Source organism: Lathyrus oleraceus, chromosome 3, assembly GCF_024323335.1.
Source record: "Lathyrus oleraceus cultivar Zhongwan6 chromosome 3, CAAS_Psat_ZW6_1.0, whole genome shotgun sequence".
Taxonomy (NCBI): Eukaryota; Viridiplantae; Streptophyta; class Magnoliopsida; order Fabales; family Fabaceae; genus Lathyrus; species Lathyrus oleraceus.
The window spans coordinates 256,586,428-256,593,892 of NC_066581.1; the positions used below are offsets into that span (position 1 = coordinate 256,586,428).

The 7,465-nt window shown below is 39.0% G+C and overlaps 1 non-coding gene across 1 annotated transcript; it reads right to left on the reverse strand.

Annotated features, from left to right (window-relative positions):
- Positions 1–6,935: 6,935 nt before the first annotated feature.
- LOC127133371 (small nucleolar RNA R71) lies at positions 6,936–7,042 on the reverse strand. Its single transcript, XR_007807351.1, has one exon. It is a non-coding gene; the product is annotated as a small nucleolar RNA R71 (small nucleolar RNA).
- Between the last annotated feature and the right edge of the window lie 423 nt (positions 7,043–7,465).

Sequence of the window (7,465 nt, forward strand, 5' to 3'; positions counted from 1 at the left end):
TTAATATTAAGACATCCCTCTGAGATGCTTCACTTTCCCTGATTTCTAAATTTATCCAACCTTGGAAAACCTTGAGAGACTTCTCAACCGATCAATAAAGGAATGCAACCCCTTTCCCAAATTGGAACAAGGTTTCTGCTTGACCGAAGTCTAAATCGTCTTGGGTATCAACACCAACAAGCTAGTGTCCAAATGGGGCACTAAAGGTTCCGTCAAGGGTTTAACTCAAAAGTTTATCGAAGCCCATGCTTGGGAGAAGATAAAGGAAGAAAGTCCTGAATTTCGTAGTGCTACTTTAACACTTTTAATTCAAGGAATAGTTTTATTTCCAAATGTAGACAAGTTCATGGATCACTTAGAGGTTGGAGTCTTTCTAATGAAGAACCTGGTGCCGTTTCTGCTTGTCGGCTTCTATCATGCCTTCCATACAAGGCATGAGAAGAAAGGAGGTACATTCATCTGTTGTGCTCCCCTATTGCACATGCGGATGAGGACTCGCATGCCACAATATGGACCTTTTACTGAAAGCAATCTGACATGGACTCAAAAAATTTCATCTCTCTCCGCCAGTTCAATTCTATGGTACAAAAGAGAATAGGATACAAAAGAAGTCACTGCAAGATGTGGAGGGTTCCCAAACTTACCCTTAATAGGAACGCAAGGTTGTATCAACTACAACCCTGCTTTACTAAAAATACAATTAGGGTACACCATGTTGAGTCCTCCCGAGGAGAGAGACTTCATTCATTTCTTCGTCAATACCTTAGATTCACTCGATTCAAACAGGAAGAGAGTGCGAAGAGCATGGATAAACATAGTTCGTATTGACCAAGAATGGGGTAAGAAGAATATCCTAGCCAAGGAACCCTACTTTGTGTGGGTAAAAGAGAGGGCTATGGTTGTCGAGATGCCTTTCCTGTTTGACCCTTCTTCATTCCCATTGATGCTTGAGCTCGAGCCTATCCTACAAGAGGACATGGACAAGCTTACCAACCAAATCAAAGAGCTTGAGTTGGAGAACACTCAATTACGAGTCCAACCCAACCGTGCCAGGAGCGTAACCACGTCTTGGAAGACAAAGGTAAGCAAGTCTATGAGAAGTTCGTAGATAGCAAGAAAAGACTCCAAGTGGCCGAAGGCCAGAGAGTTTGGGTTGGTGGAGCTCTTCAAGGAGCTAATTTTGAGCTAGGCTTATGAAATGACAAGTTGGATCAAGCCTACCAAACTATTAAGAACCTTGAGAAGACTATTGAGAGGTCTAATGATATGAAGAAAGAAGAAATGGAGGATTATGAAGCCCAAATCCTTGAGCTTAGGACCACTTTAAAGGAGTGTTAGGACCTCTTGCTAAGTAACAGCTAGCGAGAGATAAGGTTCACCAATGCTTCTTACACGAGCAGTTCATCTTTGGACGAGCTTGCGATCAAATCAAAAATATGAAGTTGGGAATCTACGATCAAGCATATGTGGAGTTGCAAAACAACTGCAAATATTAGGAGGAACGATGCCATAGATCCGAAGCTTCCATTTCTCAAAGGGACGAAATCATCCACAACCTTCAAACCTCTACAATTAGTGGAGAGACAAATACGCCAACATGGTGTGTTGACTAATTATGCCCTCCAAGACTTTCCTTACAATTTGAAGGAGGCGGATCTAATTATGTGCCCAGATAATACCTCTAAAGAAGTCTACCATTTCATCAAATTCTATAAGAAGACGTTGGCCGAACTCATCACAGGCATTGAGGCTCTCCGCAAGTCTCCAGGGGTCACTTTTAGGGTCGACATTTAGTCTGCTTATTTGTCTCAACTACTTGTACTTTGCAATTTAAATGTATTTTGTAATTCATACAATTTCCTTTTAAAGGATGAATGAAGCTTTCATAATTCACTCTAGTGTGCTTTCATTTATCTTTGATTGCAAAGTAAACCATTAGGTATATCTTGCAACAAATAACGCGAATAACTAAAGAGATTTGCATTAACATAAAAAAATTCATGCATCATTCACATTTTCAAGAACAAAACAAAAAAAAACCTTATTCATCCACCAATTTCTTGATCAGAATGACACTTCAAAGCTGACTTTCCGATACAATACACGAAGACACCAACAAGTCGTCATGGAACAACTCCATTAAAACCAAGTTGCGCTCAGAGAAGAAGTATCCTAAGTGAGGTCTCATATAGGGAAACTGATGGAGTTGATTCAGGCAGTAGCTGGAGGATAAGAAGTTATGGCTAAGATACTAAAAGACATGAATCAACATGCTAATGCTGCTAATCCTGCCATTCCTACGGTAGTTAAGACTCCAACTCATCCTCCCTAAGTTACCCACTAGTCCATATAGGTGCATCTGGCGGTGTCCCACTAGTTATTCTCAATCCCTTTATTGTCGAGGTAAATGATCAATATGATGCTTTCTTCAGCCCTAGGGCTGCCTCTCTATATGAAGCTTTCGGTCCCACAACCCACGAAGTAGATAAGAAGGTAAGGCCATTGAGGAAAAGCTAAAAGCAATGGAGAGTACTGATGAATCATCATACCTTGTTCTTCTCTCCAACTGAGTCAGGGATTCCAGCCGTTGCTAGGAATCATCATTAAACACAACTTTTATTCCCCACTGAATTAGGTATTTTAGTTGTCGCTAAGAATCATCGCTAAAGTCACTTGGTCGATCCCTAATAGATGTCAGGTATTCCAACCGTTTCTAGGAATTGTCATTGAATCTATATTTTCCCTATCAGTGTTAGGTTTTACAGTCGTCGCTAGGAATATCCTTCTTTTTCCCAGTCGTTGCTAGGGGCAGTCACCCTCTCTCTTTTATCGATATTCTTATTCCCTAGCAGAGTTTCTTCCCTCCGTCTTCTTGAGGTTTTAACATCAAAAGATACTTACGTTGCATACATCACATCGCACACATAATCATCATAACCATGCATAATCCCCAACAAATAAACTCATATAATATTATACCCAATAGGGAAAATTCCCGGCTACTTCTATTAGTATTTAATCCCCTCCTACCATGAATGTATTGGAAGTCGTTGCTATCCATACCTTCAGGTCCGAGAAGATTAAATAAGGGCAGTTGTCATACGCTCAAATTTTTCCTACCCCATATTAGCTTCTTAAGCCCTAATCCATGAGCATACATATCCCACATGTCATCTCATATGCATCTATACTTAAAAATCCATAAATTCAAGGCATGAGATTCATCTGTAAAGCCTTAAGGTACTTAGGCCAATTTGAGGTATGCTCAAGACATCTCAACCCTCATCTCATCCTCTAGCATCCCACAAATCTTGTAGTATTACTCAATTCATCTCACTCACTCCCCAAACCCAATTTGGGTGGTGAGTCCCCTTTGAAATAACCTTAAGTTCATCTGGTCACCCAAGGACCAAACCCTAGCTCTTGACCTCCTTTGGTTTATACAAGTCATGGTTCATCATGGATCTTGACCATGCCATTGAGGATCCCTAAAATCCAAAGTTTTTTCATTCCCCACACCTTTGAAAGATCTCAATTTGATCCTTGCATCTCAAACCCAAATCCATTTGGATTTGGTTCTTGACAAAAACTTGTGGCTCAAGAAACCCTAATTTAGGGATCCTTCAACCATTGATTTGATCCATTTTTACTATCCAATCACCCTACCATACATTCAACATCATTTCATACCCATTACAATCAAAACCCGTCATTTAAACACCCATTGAATCCATGTTACAAGTCGTTGGTTTGTTCATGATTTTGCAACTTACAATGCTTTGGTCCACCCAACAACTTGACCTAAAATCATCCCACAAAGGTCCAAATATTATTTCCCATTATGGCATGATCTTATGAACTCAAAACATCCACCATTGTGCCTTGGAAATCAAGAAATCACAAAATCTCATTTTTAGGTCATGTTGGTTGGTTGCATTTTGGCAAGAATGGCCTATGGAAATTCCAAACGCAATAACTTTCTCATTTTTCAAGATTTTTAAATTCCACTTCGATCCAAATGTCCTAAATAAGTTCCTTTCCAACTTTGTTTCAAGGTCCAAGACCTAATTCATTGAGTAAGTACTTCAATTTTTCTATTGGCCAAGTTGGTCCAACATGCCCACCATGCCCTAAAATCATATCATGACCATTACTTTGGCACATTTATTTACAAACCACAAATCCTTTTGATATGGTTCCTTTTTCATTCAATCAAGGGCATGTCAAGGAATAAATGGAATAAATTTTAGACAAAGTGCACGAGCCAATTTGATTTGACCTTGGTTCAAAGTTGTTGACTTGCCATGATGCACAAACTAGACACACCTCAGCCAGAATTTGCAAATCCGTTCTCCAAGTCTCTAAACCAATTCAATTTGATCCCAATGGTCCCCAAACATGTTTCATATGGTATTATGGTGTGTTTTAAGGTCAACTTGCAATCCAAAACATACCAAGGATCAAAACTCGGCCCCATGTGCATAATCAGAAATTTCCCAAAAAGGGAAAAAGTAAAATTTGTAGTAGGCCAAACCAAGTCCTTTGGTTGTTCCAAATCAATGCAAGGGACTGATAACACTGAAATTTACCGTATTTTCGACTCCGATTTCACATGAATTCTAGTTGTTTTATTATCATTTTGTTATGTTATTGCTATGTTTTCCTTTGTTTTCAGGTTTTTACTTTAATCGGAGCCCCGATCGAGAAAAGGAGTGAAAAGAGCTAAAAACCCTAAAATTCAGCATTTTGTACTTGTGGCCTACCCCATGGCTGGCGCCATAGACCCTGCCATGATATGTCCAAGCTCAACTTCCCCCAACTTCCACGTTCCCCACTACTTCCACTAAGGCGCCTCATTTTGTGCTTGTGGCGGGCGCCACAAGAGGAAAGTTTTTCCCTCCCATTTTCAAGTTGAAGGGCATCCTTGTCATTTCCATCTTTTTACTTGCTTATAAATAGAAACTCGAAATCACTTTTACAATCATCCAAACTTAGAGCAAAGGCAAACTCAGAGCAACTTTCTTTCACTTAGGCATATATTCAGTATTATAAAGTGGTAATCGCTTCGCATTGGAGTGTTACCACAATCGTGTAATCAAGTTTGTGATAGAGTCTGTAATCGAGTTTGGAGCACTTTGGAAGGAAGTTAATCCTGCCGCCATTTTCATTTCCGCTTTGCAATTTACTCAACCCTCCGATTGGAGCAGGTTTTTATTACTTGTCTTTATCTTATTTATTTTCCCGCACTCGCTTTACTTTATTTATTTCTCGCACTCGCTTTACTTTATTTATTTCCCGCACTCGCTTTACTTTATTTATTTCTTGCACTCGCTTTACTTTATTTATTTTCCCACACTCGCTTTACTTTATTTATTTCCTCGCACTCGCTTTAAATTATTTATTTCCTCGCACTCGCTTTACTTTTATTTATTTCCTCGCACTCGCTTTAAATTATTTATTTCCTCGCACTCGCTTTAAATTATTTATTTTCCGCACTTGCACTACTTTTATTTATTTCTCGCACTCGCACTACTTTTATTTACTTTCCGCACTCGCACTACTTTTATTTAAATTAATGCACTTTTACTTTACCATGTCTAACTAAATCTATAAGGTTAGAATGTAAGAATCGTAATTGAACCGATAATCCGTACAATTGTTCGTAGAAGCACTTAAGGGCTATTTTAACTTTCAACTTAAGTTTTCCCGCACTTCAATTCCGTTGGGTAAGATCGAAAGCCGTCCAACGTCTTTTTAAACTTAATTGTTTTTAACTATTTCAAAAACAGAGAAAGCGCTTTGTTTAGTTCATTAGGAGATTTTAACATTAAGAAGAAAAGAGATTTTAAAACTATTTTCGGACGCGTTTGTAAGTTTAGAGTCTAGTTCGTAAGAACCTCTTTTGGTTAAGAAATCCAGGTTATAATACTTTTCAACTTAGTCAAGATACTATATTTCTTAAAAATAGGTTTACTACTCTAACGCAATGCGCGCCTTTTTATAAGTGAGAATAAGAGGGTTTGATTAGGGAGTACAACTCGGTTCTGAATACGCGAAAGTGACAGTTCCTGTTAAATTCGTTCTTTTCAAAGTAGGAAACATTGCCCATAAGTAATTCTATTAGCAAGTACTTGGATTATTAATTGATTACGTGAATTACATTCGACCCTGTCTTTATTAATTAATCTTTATTCAACACTTTACTTTTCATTGCACATTCCAAAAACACTTATTTTGATTGCCTTTGATAAACACCATAATGACAGATAACGATAGATTGACACTTGGTCTCTGTGGATTCGATAATCTTTTATATTACTCTGACGCGTTCGTATACTTGCGAAACACCGCATCAAGTTTTTGGTGCCGTTGTCGGGGATCGATTTCGTCAAGTTTCATTTCCATGTTGTTATATCGTTTAGACTTAGGCTATTTCCCGTCGGTCAATGCGAAGAACTCGCAGCACCGGAAGTTTAAGCTTAGTATACCCTCTGGCGGAACCTGAACGTTACGCTCGCGCACGTTTATTCTTTCATAGAATCAAGAGAGCTATGGCCAAATATCAGAACCAAAGACCTCTTAAGGATTTTGCTCAACCATCTAATGAAGAACCTAGTTCTATTATAGTAAACCCAACCATCCCAGCTAATAATTTTGAACTTAAATCATCCTTGTTGCAACTAGTGCAACAGAGACAATTCGCAGGTCTCGCTACTGAGAACCCAAACCAACATTTAAAAATATTTCTTCAATTAGCAGACACTTTTAAAACCAATGGAGCTTCTCCTGAGGCAATACGTTTAAGATTATTTCCTTTTTCCCTCAGAGATAAAGCCCTATCATGGTTAGATTCCCTTCCACCCAATTTCATTACGACTTGGGATAACCTTAGAAGAGTTTTTCTTGCTAGATATTTTCCCCCGAGTAAGACCGCCGTTCTTCGAAACCATATAACTAGATTTACCCAAAACCAAGGAGAATCGATGTTCGAAGCTTGGGAGAGATATAAAGAGTTGTTACGAGCATGCCCACATCATGGTTTAGAAAATTGGTTAATCATTCAAACCTTCTATAATGGACTTCATTACAACACAAAAATGACCATTGACGCTGCCGCAGGCGGTGCTCTGATGAACAAACCTTATCCTGAAGCTAGTGCCCTCATCGAAGATATGGCTCAAAACCATCAATCATGGGGAGTCGAACGAGCGACAATTGAGAAGAAGGAAGTCCAAGGAGGAGTGCATGAACTAAGCTCTATAGACATGATGCAAGCTAAAATGGACGCATTAGCTCTTAAGGTCGAGCATATGTGCATAAACCCGAATACTGTAGCCGCAGTTTCGTCGGATTGTGAGATATATGGAACCAAAGGACACCAATCTGCAGAATGCAGTCTACTAAACGAAACCCACTCTGAGCAAGTGAACTACACCCAAGGGAACCCATACTCGAATACCTATAA